This window comes from Podarcis muralis, chromosome 12, assembly GCF_964188315.1.
Source record: "Podarcis muralis chromosome 12, rPodMur119.hap1.1, whole genome shotgun sequence".
Classification (NCBI taxonomy): domain Eukaryota; kingdom Metazoa; phylum Chordata; class Lepidosauria; order Squamata; family Lacertidae; genus Podarcis; species Podarcis muralis.
The window spans coordinates 45,610,414-45,628,242 of record NC_135666.1 but is presented as its reverse complement, the minus strand read 5'-3'; positions in this window follow the sequence as shown (position 1 = coordinate 45,628,242).

Sequence of the window (17,829 nt, the reverse complement as noted above, 5' to 3'; positions counted from 1 at the left end):
TTCTAGGTTCCAAACACACACACACACACACACACACACACACACACACGTGTGTGTTTTGGCTACATGAACATCCATGCTTAGACAATTGAGATCTCTTTACACTGGAGCTATTTTAAAGTCATTTTAAGACTTTGCCCACCCAGGAATCTCTGTTACCTATGCTATAGTTTTACAGGCAGGTGGGGTGGGGGGCTATAAGAATATTTATCAGCAGTTTTCCAGCACCAAACAACAATTCTCAGGAATCCTTGGGGAGACTTGTCATTGATTGAAGGCTCCCTCTTCCCTGTCACAGCCGAATGCCGGTTTCTGAATCCTTTTCAAAGGTAGCCCCGTGTAGAGCATCTTAGAACAATCAACTCCCGGTGCAACTAAAGCAAACTACATCTACCTTTTCCAGAAGCAGGTGCAGCTATTTTTTAAAAAAAGATTTTATATATACAATTGTTTCTAAGTGTTTTCATATATGCAACTGTTAGATCAGTGTGTTTTTATTCTACTGCAAATCGCTTAGGGATGCCTCAAGGGAAGTGAGTCATAAATGAAACGAAATGATCACCTAGGAAGTCCAAGAGCAAGGCTAGGTCCAGGATTTACCCAGCCGGCACACCTGCTCTTTCATGGGAAGTGCAACCTCATCCAGAACAAACTGGATCCCTGTGTCACTGGATCTGGAGTCCTACTGGCCAGGAGCACATTGTCTTGTCTGCATCAGGCTTCAGTTACTTCATCCACACCCACCCAATCCATTACTGATTCCAGATTCCAAAGTCTTCCATGGTTCCCCTTTCTATATATATATATCTGTCTATCTATGGGGGGGGGGGCAAAATTATTCTGGTATGTTAATTACCTTCTATTCTGCTGCTCCATATCCTTTTATTGTCATTTAAATTGGATCCCCGCCCCCTCCTTAAAATGATGCAACGCTTTAGGCATTTAGGCTGTGTACACGCTGTGCCTTTAAAGCACAATCAGAGCACATACTTCACTTCAAAGCATTCTGGGTCCTGTAGTTTGTTAAGGGTTGCTGGGCATTGCTACTCAGGGAGGGGTAAACTGCAGTGCCCACAAGTCTTGCTGATTTATTTATTTTTTTAAAATGGAGCTTTGGTTCCTTAACAGAAGGAGTGGGAAAGGGGAAACATGTTCAAGGGAGTGCTTGGCAGGAGCTCGTTTCAGCATTTGGTCAGTTCCTTTCTCTGTGCTTCGCCATGGGAACAGGAGATTAGCACCGTAAAGCACAACAGCAAGTCTAAAGCAGAGATAATGAGGCACCTCCTTTGGATTTAAGGAAGAAAAAAACCCCGAACCTTAGCTTTACCACCAGCTTACAAGTGGGAAGGCATGCAAGAGGATTGGGATCATTAGAATCTCACATAAGTGGGTGGAAACATCATATTCTCCAGCCAGAGCCACAATCCCCAGAATTCCCTGGGAAGATAGAAGGACCCCTCTGAGACCTGTAGCTTTTTGAGGTGGATGCAGGCCTTTTAACAACTCCCAGCACCCTCCTCAATCTACAGTTCCCAGAATACTTTTGACTGTTTAAAGCAGTATCATAGTGTTTCAAATGCACGGTGTGAACATGGCCTCAGTGTGCATGCTCAGTCGCCTCACATGGGCCTTTGAGAGACATGTACATGTGCCTTAAGCATGAGATGGGTCTTGCCACTTGGTTTGGCGTGAGTCTTAACTGTGTTTCTGGCACACCTGCTTGAAAACGCTGTAGCCGTGAGAGTCACATTTCCCTCTCGGTTTTCTTTACCATGAGAAATGTCTTCCTCTCCACCACTTCACTTCCTCTTCCTTGCTAGAAGGCACCAAAACATCAGATGGATGGTTGCTAACAGCAACTGTGATGTACAAACCGGCATGCCTTCCAGGCCAAAATTTATGTCCCTTTTTGCTGCAGGGCTATTTCCGTGGGTGCTTTTTCCATTCAGAAAGCAGCCAACGGTGTGGTTCAAGAGATTTTCCCTAACCCCCCACCAGCTGTTTTGCTAGTGTGGTGTGGTCTGCCTGAACCACACAGGAAGTAGCTTCCACAAAAATGGCTTCTTGATACACAGAAGGATGGCTACATTGCTTGCAGCCCTGGCTGCAATTGTTCCAATAGGTGAATATGCAAAATAAGTAATCGGTAGGTATTATATCTATCCATGACGAGTTCTAATTAAAGAACCTTTTAATGAGGGTGTAAGAGGAGAGCGCAAAATATGGTCTGAAGCTCAACGTCAAAAAAACAAAGATCATGGTCACTGGGCCCATCACCTCCTGGCAAATAGAAGGGAAAGAAATGGAGGCATTTCTTGGGCTCCATGATCACTGCAGATGGTGACAGCAGTCACGAAATTAAAAAACGCCTGCTTCTTGGGAGGAAAGCAATGACAAACCTAGACAGCATCTTAAAAAGCAGAGACATCACCTTGCCAACAAAGGTCCGTATAGTAAAAGCTATGGTTTTCCCAGTAGTGATGTATGGAAGTGAGAGCTGGACCATAAAGAACGATGATCGCCGAAGAATTGATGCTTTTGAATTCTGGTGCTGGAGGAGACTCTTGAGAGTCCCATGGACTGCAAGAAGATCAAACCTATCCATTCTGAAGGAAATCAGCCCTGAGTGCTCACTGGAAGGACAGATCGTGAAGCTGAGGCTCCAATACTTTGGCCACATCATGAGAAGGAAAGACTCCCTGGAAAATACCCTCTGTCCACGACAGAGGACAAGATGGTTGGACAGTGATCTCGAAGCTACCAGCATTAGTTTGACCAAACTGCGGGAGGCAGAGAAAGACAGGAGTGCCTGGTGTGCTCTGGTCCATGGGGTCATGAAGAGTCGGACACGACTAAACGACTAAACAACAACAAATGACAAGTTCTAAGGAGTGATTTTGTAGCTGCCCTTTACAGATTAAGCCATGGAGCATGTAGGAGTTATAGCTGAATGTGATGCCACCCATTGTATAGACAATGTGTCTTGGGATAAAGTTTTCAAGGTGCTTCCACACTGGGCATTTACCATGGAATTGCCATTCTCTGTTTACTGAGCTTTTACAGAACATCCACATGACGTCAGGAGCAAAAGAGTAATTTCCCTATGCTTTCTTTTGCCTTTCAGATGGCCAACTACAATGGTCATCTCTGACCATTGCCTATTTTGGCTGAAGATGATAGAGTTCAGCAAGATCTGGAAAGCCACAGTATCCCCATCCCTCCTGTATCCGGTGGCTTCAGAGCATGCTGTGATGGCCTGGGATTCCGAGTCTGAGAGCGATCCGGAGGAATCCCAGCCGGCACAGGAGTCCCCGCCTCCAGGGCCGGCTGAACTGGGGCAAGGCATAGATGCTGAGGAAACTCAAGAGCAGGCACCAGGTGAAATCATTCAGGCCCCAGAGGTGCTGGAAGACTCAGTGGCTACAGGTGAGCCTCCCCCGGGGCCCAGTAACCCTTCGGCCTCTCCTGATCTGCAGAGGCTTAGGGCAGAGAGGCGAAGGGAACTGGTGTCTCCCAGGAGGAGTGCTCGCCTTAAGGCCAAGAGAGGCGGGGCTTCTGGGGGCCGGGACCGCCCCCGGCCTTAGAAGAAGATAAAGGTCAGGCAGCCCGGTCCCAGGTTGCGGGAGCAACGTCGTTGTGGAGTACCTGTTTTATCCAGTCCTTGTTCGGCACTCCCAGTGTGCCTGTTCCTCGCCCGGCTTCCTGTTTCTGACTCTCCGGTGTTCCTGTTCCTCGCCTGGATTCCTGCTTCTGCCCTACCAGTGTTCCTGTTCCTCGCCTGGACTCCTGCTTCTGCCCTACCAGTGTTCCTGTTCCTTGCCTGGCTTCCTGCTTCTGCACTACCATCGTTCCTGTTACCCCGCCTGGCTCCCTGTCTCGGACCTCGCGTCTCATCTAGTGATCATCTACCCTGCTAGAGACTCTGGACTGATCTTGGCCTACGGTAATAGTACCTTATCCCCCCCTGGGACCAGCACACATGCCCTGAGAACTGTGGAAATGGCTGCATTGGACTTAAATTGGGCTATATGTAGTCTTTCAGAGGACAACCCAGCCCAATGCAGACTTTTCATAGCATGTAAACTTCCTAATGGAAAACATCAGAAGCGACATATAGCCTTATCTTTCTGTGACTGACTGCCTTTAAGAGTCCATTAATATCAGGACTGTCAACCAAGTGAAGTTTTATTAGGCTATTAATTGTCTTGCTTTAAGCAGATTAATCAATTAATGAACTAATTAAATTAGATATAACAATCTTTTTTCCAAAGGTGACACTGCTGGGATATTTAATAAGGGTATCAGTTTCCACTGGCTAAGATCAAATCTGTACACGTTATTTATTGAGTTATCACTCTTCGCTTCTGGCAACTATGAGGGACATTTCTTGCTTGCCCTGAAAGGGGCTTTCTGATCAGGGACCTAGAATCAAAACTGATTTCTGCTCTATGGTTCCTTGAAAATATATAAATATTCTGAAAATTCAGGCAGACTTGCAGAAGTCCGTAATTGCATTGGTCTTAGCTACCACATTCAGGAAGTGTCCTTTCTATTGTTTCCACTAATACCATGGCAACCTGCAGCCTGCATGCTTGCAAGATCTTTATTCCCATGACATTCTAACACTTTCACACACTTTCTGTTATCTCAACAGTTCCCACAATAACCTCCCTGCCAACGCTAAGATTCACTTACACTTATGTTGTGATATATCCACAAGTGAAGCACATGTCTTCAGCAAGGTGAGAACTTGAATAAAATATTGGGGGGCCCAGGTAAGCCCCACCCTGCATAATCAATCACATGATACGGCACTCACACACCGACTGAATGGCGATGCAGATCAACTTTGGGAGGCCTGGCTCCCTCAAATATTTTATTTGGGGAGGTCAAAGGGACCTCGACCCCTAAACGTTGGTTCCTATGGACTGCAGACTTAATGTGACAGAACACTGTCATGTGATGTGGTTGTAAATCAGGGGTGAAGGGTTGGTGCTAGTGTTGTTTTGGCTCTACAGGCCAAATCCTGATCATGATCAGCCGCGTGGACCAAATCTGACAATTTAAATGAAGCATTCATGGGCAAACCAACTAACCACTTCCGAGGCTTTTTATTAAAGTAATAGGACTGCAAACAAAACCAGCAAAATTTCAGAATTGGAAGAAGAATTTTCCCCCAAACTCCCTGCTCGAGATCAGAAAACAGAAGTGAAAAATGAATGTTTCCCAGACATTTCCTGCAAGGATAGTGTATATTAAGAGTATACCTAAGGGGGTCACTGCTTCACTAGCATTTGAATATAGTTGTGCACCAATCTGTAAGTATTTGGTTATAGAACATTTTTTGGGGAAAATATTTGGATGTATAAATATTATTATGGGGAAAGACTAAAAAATTTCCAGAAGATAACATTATCTTAAATTCTGTACCTAATATATGGGGCTTGACAATCGGTCTACGACATAAATGGATTCTCCGTGCCCTTGCATCTGCAAAAAGATTGATATTGATACACTGGAAGGACAAAAATATGGCCTATTTCGATCAGTGGACAGATGACATGACAACCCTTGCAATTCTTCACTTTCAGACGAAGATTATGTATGGACAAATTTAATGATATTTGGAACGTATTGACTGAAACCACAGTGACCTATGAATCAATGTATATTTGAGGGAAACAATAAGCTCATCCATTTACATATATGTTACATAGTTCTGTAATCTTAATTATATTTTACTGCCATATGGTTATTGTTATTTCCTTTTCCTTTTAAAATATTTTATGTATTCTTTTTCTTTCTTTCTTTCTTTCTATTTAACTCATTGTAATATTCTTAATAACTTTAAAATGTTATATATATATATATATATATATATATATATATATATGAGAGTTTCTATAGTGTTCTCTCTCTCTATATATATATATGTATTTGGTTATAGAACTATAGAAACTCATAAAGAAGGGCTCATAAATCACACTGTTCTGGTCCATCTTTGGGTGCCGCAAGACATCATTTTTATTGAGTATTGATGATGAGTTGTGCTCCTGGTGGTATTGTGGTGGCTATACATGGCTTTGTTTTCGACAGTGTTTGCACCTGCAAAAGTTTCAGGGGATCATACTGATTGTATCATACATGTTCCAGGGATTTACAGTGGTACCTCGGGTTAAGTACTTAATTCGTTCCGGAGGTCCATTCTTAACCTGAAACACCACTTTAGCTAATGGGGCCGCCTGCTGCCGCCACGCTGCCAGAGTACGATTTCTGTTCCCATCCTGAAGCAAAGTTCTTAACCCGAGGTACTATTTCTGGGTTAGCGGAGTCTGTAACCTGAAGCGTATGTAACCTGAAGCGTATGTAACCCGAGGTACCACTGTATTTATTTTTGCCCCACCTCTGTTATGCTATAGTGCCCAAGCGCCCCTCCAGATGGCATTCATGCCGTACCATGGCAGAAGCATCTCAGAACCACCAATAAAACAGACTGATGTGGGGCTGGTCCAGGATAAGTGCATCACTAAAGCAGTATTGTTGTGTCAATAATGACATGTTGCAGAAGACACCTCCAGTCTGGAGGGGCCCTTAGAAATGGAATAATAATAATAATAATAATAATAATAATAATAATAATAATAATAATAATTCATTCTTTATACCCCGCGTCCATCTGGCTGGGTTTCCCCAGCCACTCTGGGCAGCTCCCAACAGAATATTAAAAACATGCTAAAATATTAAGCATTGAAAACTTCCCTAAACAGGGCTGCCTTCAGGTGTCTTCTAAAAGTCAGATAGCTGTTTATTTCCTTGACATCTGATGGGAGGGCGTTCCACAGGGCGGGTGCCACCACCAAGAAGACCCTCTGCTTGGTTCCCTGTGCCCGGCACAATCCCCTGATTGATACAGCAAGTCCTCGATACCGGCTGGCTGGTCAACCGCTGCTTGAAAATCTTGCTGCTTTTATTTACTATTGAAAATGGTTGTACAGGCAAGAATCCTGGGTCAAAAAGGCCACATTCCACAGGGGCAAATACAATGTCCTGCATTTAGGTGCGAAAAGTCATAGTCCCAAGAACAGTATGTTCAAGGCCTGGCTTGGCAGCAGTCCACGTTAAAAGGATCTCAGAGTCCTAGTTAATCGCAAGCTGAACATGAGCCAGCCATGTAATGCGGTTGCTAAAAAGCTAATGCTATTTTAGACCACATTAACAGAAGGATCGTGCCCAGATCATGGGAAGTAACAGTTCTGCTCTGTTCCGCTGGCCAGCCCAAGTTCTGGAGTTCTGGAGGCCACCTTCTAAGAAGGAAATTGACAAACTAGAGACCACTCAGAGGAGTCTTAAAATGCACTCTGCTTGTTCCTTGGCAAGCGGGGGCTTGTACTCAGTGATTTTAAATGTGTTGCCAAATGCAAGTCTCACTGGAGTTGGTTCCACTCCGGAGTTCCCAGTCGGAGCTCCCAAATGGAGCCCATCTGTGCCAAAAACAAGGTTTGAAGTCAGTGCTGATTAGCTGATCGGCGCTGACTTCAAGCATCACTGGGGATTGGCTACTCTACGGAGTTTCTGCTTGCCAAATCCAAAGTGAGGCTGGTCCCTGCCCAAAGCAGGGCTTGAAGGCAGCAGTATTTATTGCATAGAATTTATGTGCGGCTTGATTGTAAACAAAAAACACCTTTGAAGCCTCAAACCAGTTTAGAGAAGATTTAAGGAGGAAATTGGGCACAAGATGACCACCAAACAAAGTAGTTGGGATGCCTGAGAAATTGTTATGAGGCTAAAGAAATGCCATAGCCCTGTCCAAGTCCCGTTGCCAAGCAAGCAGGGGCTAGGAGTCTCCAAGAAACTCTTGCCTGAGAGTAGAATCTACATATGAAGTCAGATAGTTCAGAGGTCAGGGAATCCAGATGGTCATAGAGCCAAGGGTCCAGATCAGACTTCCTCAACCTCGGCCCTCCAGATGTTTTTGGTCTACAACTCCCATGATCCCTAGCTAGTAGGACCAGTGGTCAGGGATGATGGGAACTGTAGTCTCAAAACATCTGGAGGGCCGAGGTTGAGGAAGCCTGAGCTATCCCATCTGGGGATCGAACCTGCAACCTTGTCGTTATCGGCACCCCAATCTAACCCAGTGTTTCCCAACCTTGGGTCTCCAGCTGTTTTTTGGACTACAACTCCCATCATCCCTAGCTAGTCAGACCCAGTGGTCAGGGATGATGGGAATTGTAGTCTCAAAACTTCTGGAGGGCCAAGGCTGAGGAAGCCTGATCCAGATGGAGAACAGGAGGCAGCAAGTTAAGGCCAAGAACCACAGATGTTTCCAGCTTCAGACTGCTGCTGAGAACTCTGTTTAAGAAGGCCAGAAGTGCATTGTTTGGGTGTGGGGTTTTTTTTGTGTGTGCTTTTTTCTTTTTCTTTTTAATGTGTGGTGATGTCTCTGGGTGTGATCTACTGTATTGCCACATCCCTGACTTCTATTTTGTTTCCAGAGGAAAGGATACAACTTGCCTCTTTCCACTGGTTGTTATTGAAGGTATTTATTTTATTTTATTTTTAAAGCTGTTTTGTGAAAACTTGCTCTTGCACAAAACAGCTGTGTTAAAAATCAAAATAAAAGTTGCGCCTTCTGGGTACAGGAGGTGGGAAAGGAAAAGGGAAGGCATAAAATAGCAAGCACTCATGAGTGGATGAAGAAGGCCCTCAAACACACACACACAGTGACCCACAAAAATGCTCTACTGAACACAGGTCTAGTATTCTACTTGATCTGAAATGGGACAGGTCACTGCACCAATCCATCCCATTGTATGATGGATGTGTTTGCTTGCTTGCTTAAATTATCATTTCCTTCTGTAGTGAGAACCCCACGATTTCTCTGCATAGAAAAAAAAGCTTTTATATGTACAGTGGTACCTCTGGTTAAGAACTTAATTCGTTCCAGGATAGAACATTTTTTATGTATGCTACAACAGCAGCAAGAATACTTATCACAAAGTATTGGAAGACAGAAAACTACCCACTGTGGAAGAATGGCAGATGAAAGTTATAGACTATATGGGACTGGCAGAGATGACTGGCAGAATCCGAGACCAGGGGAAAGAGACGGCGGAAGAAGATTGGAAGAAATTTAAAGACTATCTTAAGAAATACTGTAAAATTGCTGAATGTTAAGACGATGTTGATTCTGAAATTAAGGGGTTGCTAGCTATAATTATTATGTAAATATGAAAAGAAAGCGCAAAAATTTAATAGAAATTAAGGGAAGGATTTGTTGAAGAGAATTAATTAGAGAATGGAATGCAGTAAGGAGAGGTATGAGGAGGTCGGGAAAGTAAGTTTCATGAACATAAGGGAATGAAGTTATACATGTGGTTTTTTGCTTTTTTGTATGCATTTTTGATTTTCTTTTTTGTGTTTTTTGTGATTTTTATGTTTTATAAAATTTGTGAAAATGCCAATAAATATCTTTTTTAAAAAAAGAACTTAATTCGTTCCAGAGGTCCGTTCTTAACCTGAAACTGTTCTTAACCTGAGGTACCACTTTAGCTAATGGGGCCTCCCACTGCCGCTGCGCCGCCGCCACGCGATTTCTGTTCTCATCCTGAAGCAAAGTTCTTAACCCGAGGTACTATTTCTGGGTTAGCGGAGTCTGTAACCTGAAGCGTCTGTAACCTGAAGCGTCTGTAACCTGAGGAACCACTGTATTAGCTGGCCCAGAAGGATTCAGCATACCCTCCCTCCACAAGCCACAACAATCTATAGCTGAGTGTTGTGTACAAACACTGAGTTTTGAAAAGCATTTGGTTCAACCAGCTGTACTCCCCCCCCTCCAAAAAAAACCCCCCAGCACAATGCCATTTGCATTCTGACAGGAGAACCCTGAGAACAGAAGGTTCTGCTTCCTTTTCACTTCTAAAACATTCGCTTGCCATTCCTGCCCCTTGAATTATTCATGGAAACCAGCGTGGCTGGTTTTCCTCTCATCTGCCAGGAAGCTGACATTTCCTTTTGGTCTGGAGTTGTAATCAGAGTAATCAGCAGTCCATTAAAGATCTCAACACGTCACTCACAGACTGTGTTGGGTAGCGCTTGGAACAGAGCAGTCTGTGTGTTCGGGGGTGGAAGAGCACAAACTCCTATTCCTGGAGATGGTCTCCCCATTGTGGGCTTCACCGTCATGTTGGCACACGACATTTGTTGGAATAAGTAGGGAATAGCACTGTGTTTTGAGCTTGCTGGTTGCCTGCTTGTCAGGGAAACAACCTTTCATTCACTCAGTTGCTCATAGGGCCAGTATAGGTGCAGTGGAAGGAATCACAGCTCATAGGTAGGGCCCATGATTTGCATGCGGATTGGGTAGTTGATGGTGTGAAAGGTCTCTGCTGGAGACTGTGGAGAGGCACTGCCAAACAGAGTGGACAATACTGGACAGAATGAACAAATAGAGTCCAGCTGAGGAAGAGGGACTATGAAAAATAGGTGCCATCAAGATTTGGGCCTCCACTAGTACACCAGGAAGAAAAATCAGTGTGGCCATATTGGTCCAAAACTAAGTGGCTCCCAAATGTAGGCCACACCCCTAAAATGAGATTTCTTTGAAAGGGAATGAATATGTATTCAGGAAATCTTCAGCACCAACCAGTGTTTTTTTACAATCTAAAAAACACATGCAGCCTCTCACAGTGGACAACGCACCAGACAACTGATACCACCTGTTGAGAAGAGCAGGTAGATAGCTCAGTCAGTAGAGCATGAGACAGTTAATCTCAGAGTCATGGGTTTGAGCCCCACGTTGGGCAAAACATGCAGCGCATGGGGTTGGACTAGATGACCCTCGGGGTCCCTTCCAACTTTACAATTCTATGATTTACCAAAAAAAAACCCTCCTGAAGTTCTGTGCAGTTCCCAGGGTCTCAAATCATGGTTTATCTACCTACAGGCTGCCCTGTGGTTTTATGAAAGCCTGGTTGGGGTGGGATTGCAGCCTCTCATCTATGCAGACCAATACAGTAAATCTTCAGTTTCTGCTTTGGCAGCCACTGATGTTCATAGATAGGTCTGCTCCTAGTCTAACTACCTTCTGGACAGCTCCTCTCCTACCAGATACCTACCTCTCTGGTTGCTGACAGTGTTGGACAGCTCCCCTGCCTTGCTTAGAAGACCCAAGCGGAGCACAGTTCGATGTGAGAATTCTTCTGGTCAAAGGAAAAACAGAATCCCACATAGCCCAAATCATAGCACTGATTAGCTCCAAAATCTGGCATGTTCCCTCAGTCTGGGCAAGCTGTTGGTAAGGGAATGTGAATAGGAAACCCCCACAAAAGGCGATATTGTGTTCATTCAGAGAAGAACAAGACTTAATGTGAGCCAGAGTTCACAAGGACATGGTCCCAGAACATGTTTCAAGTGCCAGAATTTAACCTGTGGGGCATGTGATGGATAATAAAGAAAACAAGTTTGACCTGCAGTGTGGAATGTTCAGTGTCCATCTCCCCATGCCTGGTTTCTGTGTGCCCACCTCAAATATGTCACCATTCACCGCTCATTGAGAAAATCCCTTATTTTTGCCTAAAGACTTTTTGTGCAATACTTGAGGTTTCCCCAAGCCTGCTGACAACTCCATTTTGGCTGCATCAGCTCACAGCCTGAGCATCGGAAATAGAGGGAATAATAGCGTCTTCTTCTAAACACCATTGTGTTTCCTTCATTTCAGCAACCTGATTTAGGTGGGGAAAGACTATAGCAATTGTCAATCTAGATATGTGTTAGCGGATCCTGATCTACCTTCTTCCTATCCCTGGTGTGTAGAGTAGCCACAGTAAAAGCCGAGAAACTCAGAGAGATGCCATGCACATACAGAGTTGACTTATATCACTCTCACACAGTAATTACTCTGCGGTGTAGAAAGGGCTGAGATAAACCTAAAATTCGTGCATTCAAATTCGGATTATTTTAAAGGAAAAAAAATACATAGGGCAGTTTTCCTGAGCAGATTCTTAATTAATCCAAGGAAACAAACCTGTTAATCTTTTTTGTTTTTATGTAATTCCTGCTCTGCTTTTCTACAATACAATGACAAAAGCAGCTTGCTAAATAACAATAACACGATAGACCATCAAACATTAAAAACTTCCCTAAACAGGGCTGCCTTCAGATGTCTTCTAAAAGTCAGATAGTTGTTTATTTCCTTGACATCTGATGGGAGGGAGTTCTCCAGGGCAGGTGCCACTACCAAGAAGGCCCTCTGCCAGGTTCCCTGCAACCTCACTTCTCGCAGGGAGTGGGGGACTGCCAGAAGGCCCTTGGCACTGGACCTCAGTGTCTGGGCTGAACGATGGGGGTGGAGACGCTTCTTCAGGTATACTGGGCCAATGCCATTTAGGGCTTTAAAAGTCAGCACCAACACTTGAATTGTGCTCAGAAATGTACTGGGAGCCAATGTAGGTCTTTCAGGACCAGTGTTATGTGGTCTCAGCAGCCACTACCAGTCACCAGTCTAGCTGCCACATTCTGGATTTGTTGTAGTTTCTGGGTCACCTTCAAAGGTAGCCCCACATAGAGCGCATTGCAGTAGTCCAAGCACGAGATAACTAGAGCATGCACCAGTCTTGCAAGACAGTCTGTGGGCAGGTAGGGTCTCAGCCTGCGTACCAGATGGAACAGGTAAACAGCTGCCCTGGACACAGAACTGACCTACACCTCCATGGACAGCTGTGAGTCCAAAATGACTCCCAGGCTGTGCACCTGGTCCTTCAGGGTCACAGTTACCCCACTCTGGACCAGGGAGTCCCCCACACCTGCCTGCCCCTGTCCCCCCAAAACAGTACTTCTGTCTTGTCAGGATTCAACCTCAATCTGTTAGCCACCATCAATCCTCCAACAGATTAAAACATACAAAGCAGCAGCCTCTCCATTCTTTGTAACGAGGTGTGAAATTGGGTCTACAAGCCTTGTGGAGGCCTCAGCCTTTCCAGGTGCATTTCCAGGAAATTTAATATTGAACAGACCTTTAAAAAATGGACTTCCCAAATCTTAGCACCAGAATCAGTAACTCCAGAGTTCAGCATGATTTCTATGCACTTCTCTTTGCATGAGATCTCCCTGTTCTACTAACTCTAGATTCTAAGGGTGGAAGTTTTAAAATCAAGTCGCTTTTCCTCTGCAGCTTCAGATGTTGCTGCTGTGATTTACTGGATTTGTTTATTGCCAGATAAACATGGAACTGAGCTTTGCTCTGTCTCTCGAGGACAGGGGTGGGGAACCTGTGGCCCTCTAGTCTCCAATTCCCACCATGGCCAATGGTGAGAGATGATGGGGGTTGTAGAATAACCACATATGGAGGGACGCAGATTCCAAATCCTTCTTTTAAGTACTGTACGCAAAGGTGGTTGCCTCTGCTTCTCTTTCTCTCCCATGTTCAGGCACACCACAAAGTGATACATGACCTTGGTGTTAAAGGTCAGTGTGAAGTGCGCGCTGACAAGTATTCCCTGCAGAAGACAGAATCATGTATTACCTACTCTATCTTCCAACATGATCTGGGTGCTTAACAGGTCAAGACCCATAGCAATATATCTTCCCCTTTTACAAATGCCAGGCCATGCCTTCATAGTATATAAAGGTTCACAGCTGTTTAAGTCTGCAGGAATCTGGTGAAAAAGGCTATTGATTGACCTGTTCTCACAAAGATTCCTAACCTGTCTAGTGTTGGCCTTTCTGCACAATATATATATTTTTAAAGTGTCCCAGTTCCTACTTCTAAGAATAACAATTATAAACGCAATTTATTATCTGGTTTTTCCTTGGTTTAAAGACCAGACAATGGTTTGACAGCACCTGAAAACTGTTGTAACGATGACAGTAAGTAGATCTGTCCTCATTAGCTCTTTGGATGGGAGACCACTTGGGAACTGAATGGAAACCCCTCTGAATGCTTTGGAGAAAGAGGGGGGCATTAGTAAAAGGAACAAACGAATAAATTGGCAGGCTGCTCAGTTAATGATTCAGTTGTTTAACTGGACAGGCTATTTTAAAGCGCTTTGTTGTGAGTGTCGTGGTTGTTAACACTTAAAAACAAGACACTGCTTAGAAATTTGTGTTCATATGGTGATCTGGCACACAGGCTGCTTGCACAGGTAAGGAGACCCCCATGCAATCAAGGAGTGTTGTATGGTGAACATCTTCAAATGTTATATTCCCCATCCACCACAAAAATAGACATCACACAGTAGCACTTTTCAAAAGAGTTTTACGCATTCCTTCTTCCCCTTGCCTCTCCTAGCATTTCTCCGTTTGTTGCCTTTTGGCTACCTAAATTTAGGGCAATCTGAAGAACTATCTTCTCCATTATGAGCAAAGGATTTCCTCTTAGATCTCTCCCTTTCTGAGCTAATGCATATAGGAAGTGGAGACACAGGGCCCTTTCTGCAGTGGCACCATGTCTTCAGAACACCTTTGCCAGAAACGTTTGCCTGTCACCTATACTGCTGTCATTTGGGGGGCTGGATGAAACCCCTCTTGGACTTTTATTAGACTCTGCTTGTTGCTGTTGCTTTTAATATTTGTCGTCAAATTGTTGTTTTTTGTTCTGTCATTTCCTCTTCTTTCTATTCTCTTTCTTAAGTACTGTAAGCTGTTTTAAGCATTGTTAGTAAGGCAAAAGGTAAAAAGGCAAAGGACCCCTGGACGGTTAAGTCCAATCAAAGGCGACTATGGGGTGTGGTTCTCATTTCGCTTTTCAGGCTGAGGGAGCTGGCCTTTGTCCACAGACAGCTTTCTGGGTGCACAAAGGACTGGGATGAGTGCCAGAGTGCATGGAAATGCTGTTTACTCTCCCGCCACAGCAGTACCTTTTTATCTACTTGCACTGGTAGGTTTTCGAACTGCTAGGTTGGCAGAAGCTGGGAGCTCACCCTGTCGCACGGATTCAAACTGCCGACTTTCTGATCGGTAAGCCCAAGAGCTCAGTGGTTTTAGACAACAGTGCCACCCACATCCTAAGCATTGTTAGTGGGAAAGCCAGAGATTCTGACTGTAAAGATACAAATGTAGGTTGCAAGATTCCCAGGCCAGGGCCTGTCTTTTGCTATGCCAGACACTGCATATATTTATAATACAATGAAATCAGTCTTCAAAATGATTCTCAGCAGCAGCAGCAACGAAAACAAAAGCCACAAGAGGTACAGTAATACAGTGGTGCCGTTTATTAGGTAATTTTAGACTCTGGATTTAATGGTCTTATGTAAGGCCATCTCCTTAGATGCTCATGTGTTCACTAACTTCAAAATGCAGGCAGGCTTACCCCCCCCCCTCTGCTTTTGGTGGAGACGTTATGGGCTTTGCCTGTAATGTTTTGCCTATAATCTTGAAAGGAAGCAAGACAGAGCAGTTCTGTGTCTGAAACACTGTCTGTCCTTAAAACCAAGATCAATTTCTATTGTACAGTCTGCTGGTTTCTTTGATCCACTCCCATTTCTTTTACATATCGGCTCCCATCGTGATGAAGAGCTGATGCCACTGCTGTGATGAGTGATAGTGAGCTCCACTTCAAAACAAAGGGATGCTACCACTGGGTGCAGCTCTTAATAGACCCTGCCAGGACCTAATAGCCTTAAATCAGTGTAAACGCCAGGCAGGCAATTCGCTCTATTTTTAATTCCATTTGGCTTTACTGTTTGTTCAGCTCCTTAATACATTAACGATAAGACAGTATGATGAATATGTAATATGCAATAATATCGAGACACTGAATCAATACTGCACTTTCCCCCATCTAGCTCCCGAGAAAATGCTGCACAGATAAATTAAACAGAGACAGCAGGAAGTTTATAATCTCCTGAAGCCAACAGCAGCTCTCGTTTATTTCATTGCATTTTTCAATTGCCAGCTTTCCAGGATTGCATTCACCTGTTCTCGTGATCACACAATTTGCTTATCTGAGCACATATGTTCACAGCATCTACAAAAACTAGATGCAGTGAAAAGAAGGACCTCTCTAATGTTATTAGAAATATTTTAAAAAGAGGGAAAGCTCAGAAAAAATTAACACAATTTCCAAACACCCTCCTACGCCAGTATGAATCACAACCTCACTCCAAACAACTCCATACACATGTAAGTCAAATGGGACCCACCACCAAAGTACCGGTATTTTAAGAATAAAGGTAAAGGGACCCCTGACCATTAGGTCCAGTCATGGCCAACTCTCGGGTTGCGGCGCTCATCTCGCTTTATTGGCCGAGGGAGCCGGCATACAGCTTCCGGGTCATGGGGCCAGCATGACTAAGCCACTTCTGGCGAACCAGAGCAGCGCACGGAAATGTTGTTTACCTTCCCGCCAGAGCGGTACCTATTAATCTACTTGCACTTTGACGTGCTTTCGAACTGCTAGGTTGGCAGGAGCAGGGACCGAGCAACGGGAGCTCACCCCGTCACAGGGATTCGAACCGCCGACCTTCTGATTGGCAAGTCCTAGGCTCTGTGGTTTAACCCACAGCGCCACCCGCATCCATATTTTAAGAATAGGTTGCTCCAAAATGGAAGAGAGTATTATTGTTTTACCTCTGGGAACATGAGTGAGACCATAGGGATTGTTGTGATGGGCTGTGTTGTCCAGAGATGATTGGCCAGTCCAGGAGAAAGACAAAAAACTAGCCCAAGTGTCTCTAGATGTGAAATAATGTACTGAATATGAATGTAACCAGTGGCAGACTTTGGGCTTTCAAATTTCAGCATTCCCCCACCTCTTCCCCTACCTGTTATTGTGCTCTTTGTGGGGCTCTCTCAGCTTGGCACCCAGTGCAGGTGAACCAGTCACGCTCCCCTAAATCCACCTCTGATTTAAGGAACACAAAAGGGTCTGTGCATTAGCTTCGATGTATAGGATCAGCAGGGCCTCACTTGCACTAAATGCGGTGGCCTCCTCTGATACCTGTTTTAAAATGATTACCCTTGTTTTATGTTAATATTTGGATCGTGTGGTTGGTGGGGGATGTTGCTTGCTTCAGTAACTGCTTGGTTAGCCAACTTGAGTTTCCTTAGAAAAAAAGTAAATAAATTAAGCAGTATTTGTGGTAGCTGGTGCGAATGGGACTGGTGGGGTGGAAAGGAGGGAGTTCAATGGTTGTTGTTGTTTAGTCGTTTAGTCGTGTCCGACTCTTCGTGACCCCATGGACCAGAGCACGCCAGGCACCTCTGTCCTCCACTACCTCCCGCAGTTTGGTCAAACTCATGCTGGTAACCTCGAAAACACTATCCAACCATCTCGTCCTCTGTCGCCCCCTTCTCCTTGTGCCCTCCATCTTTCCCAGCATCAGGGTCTTCTCCAGGGAGTCTTCTCTTCTCATGAGGTGGCCAAGGTACTGGAGCCTCAGCTTCACGATCTGTCCTTCCAGTGAGCACTCAGGGCTGATTTCCTTAAGAATGGATGCGTTTGATCTTCTTGCAGTCCATGGGACTCTCAAGAGTCTCCTCCAGCACCACAATTCAAAAGCATCAATTCTTCGGCGATCAGCCTTTATGGTCCAGCTCTCACTTCCATACATCACTACTGGGAAAACCATGGCTTTAACTATATGGACCTTTGTTGGCAAGGTGATGTCTCTACTTCTCAAGATGCTGTCTAGGCCTGTCATTGCCCTTCTCCCAAGAAGCAGGCGTCTTTTAATTTCGTGGCTGCTGTCACCATCTGCAGTGATCATGGAGCCCAAGAAAGTAAAATCTCTCACTGCCTCCATTTCTTCCCCTTCTATTTGCCAGGAGGTGATGGGACCAGTGGCCATGATCTTCGTTTTTTTGATGTTGAGCTTCAGACCATATTTTGCA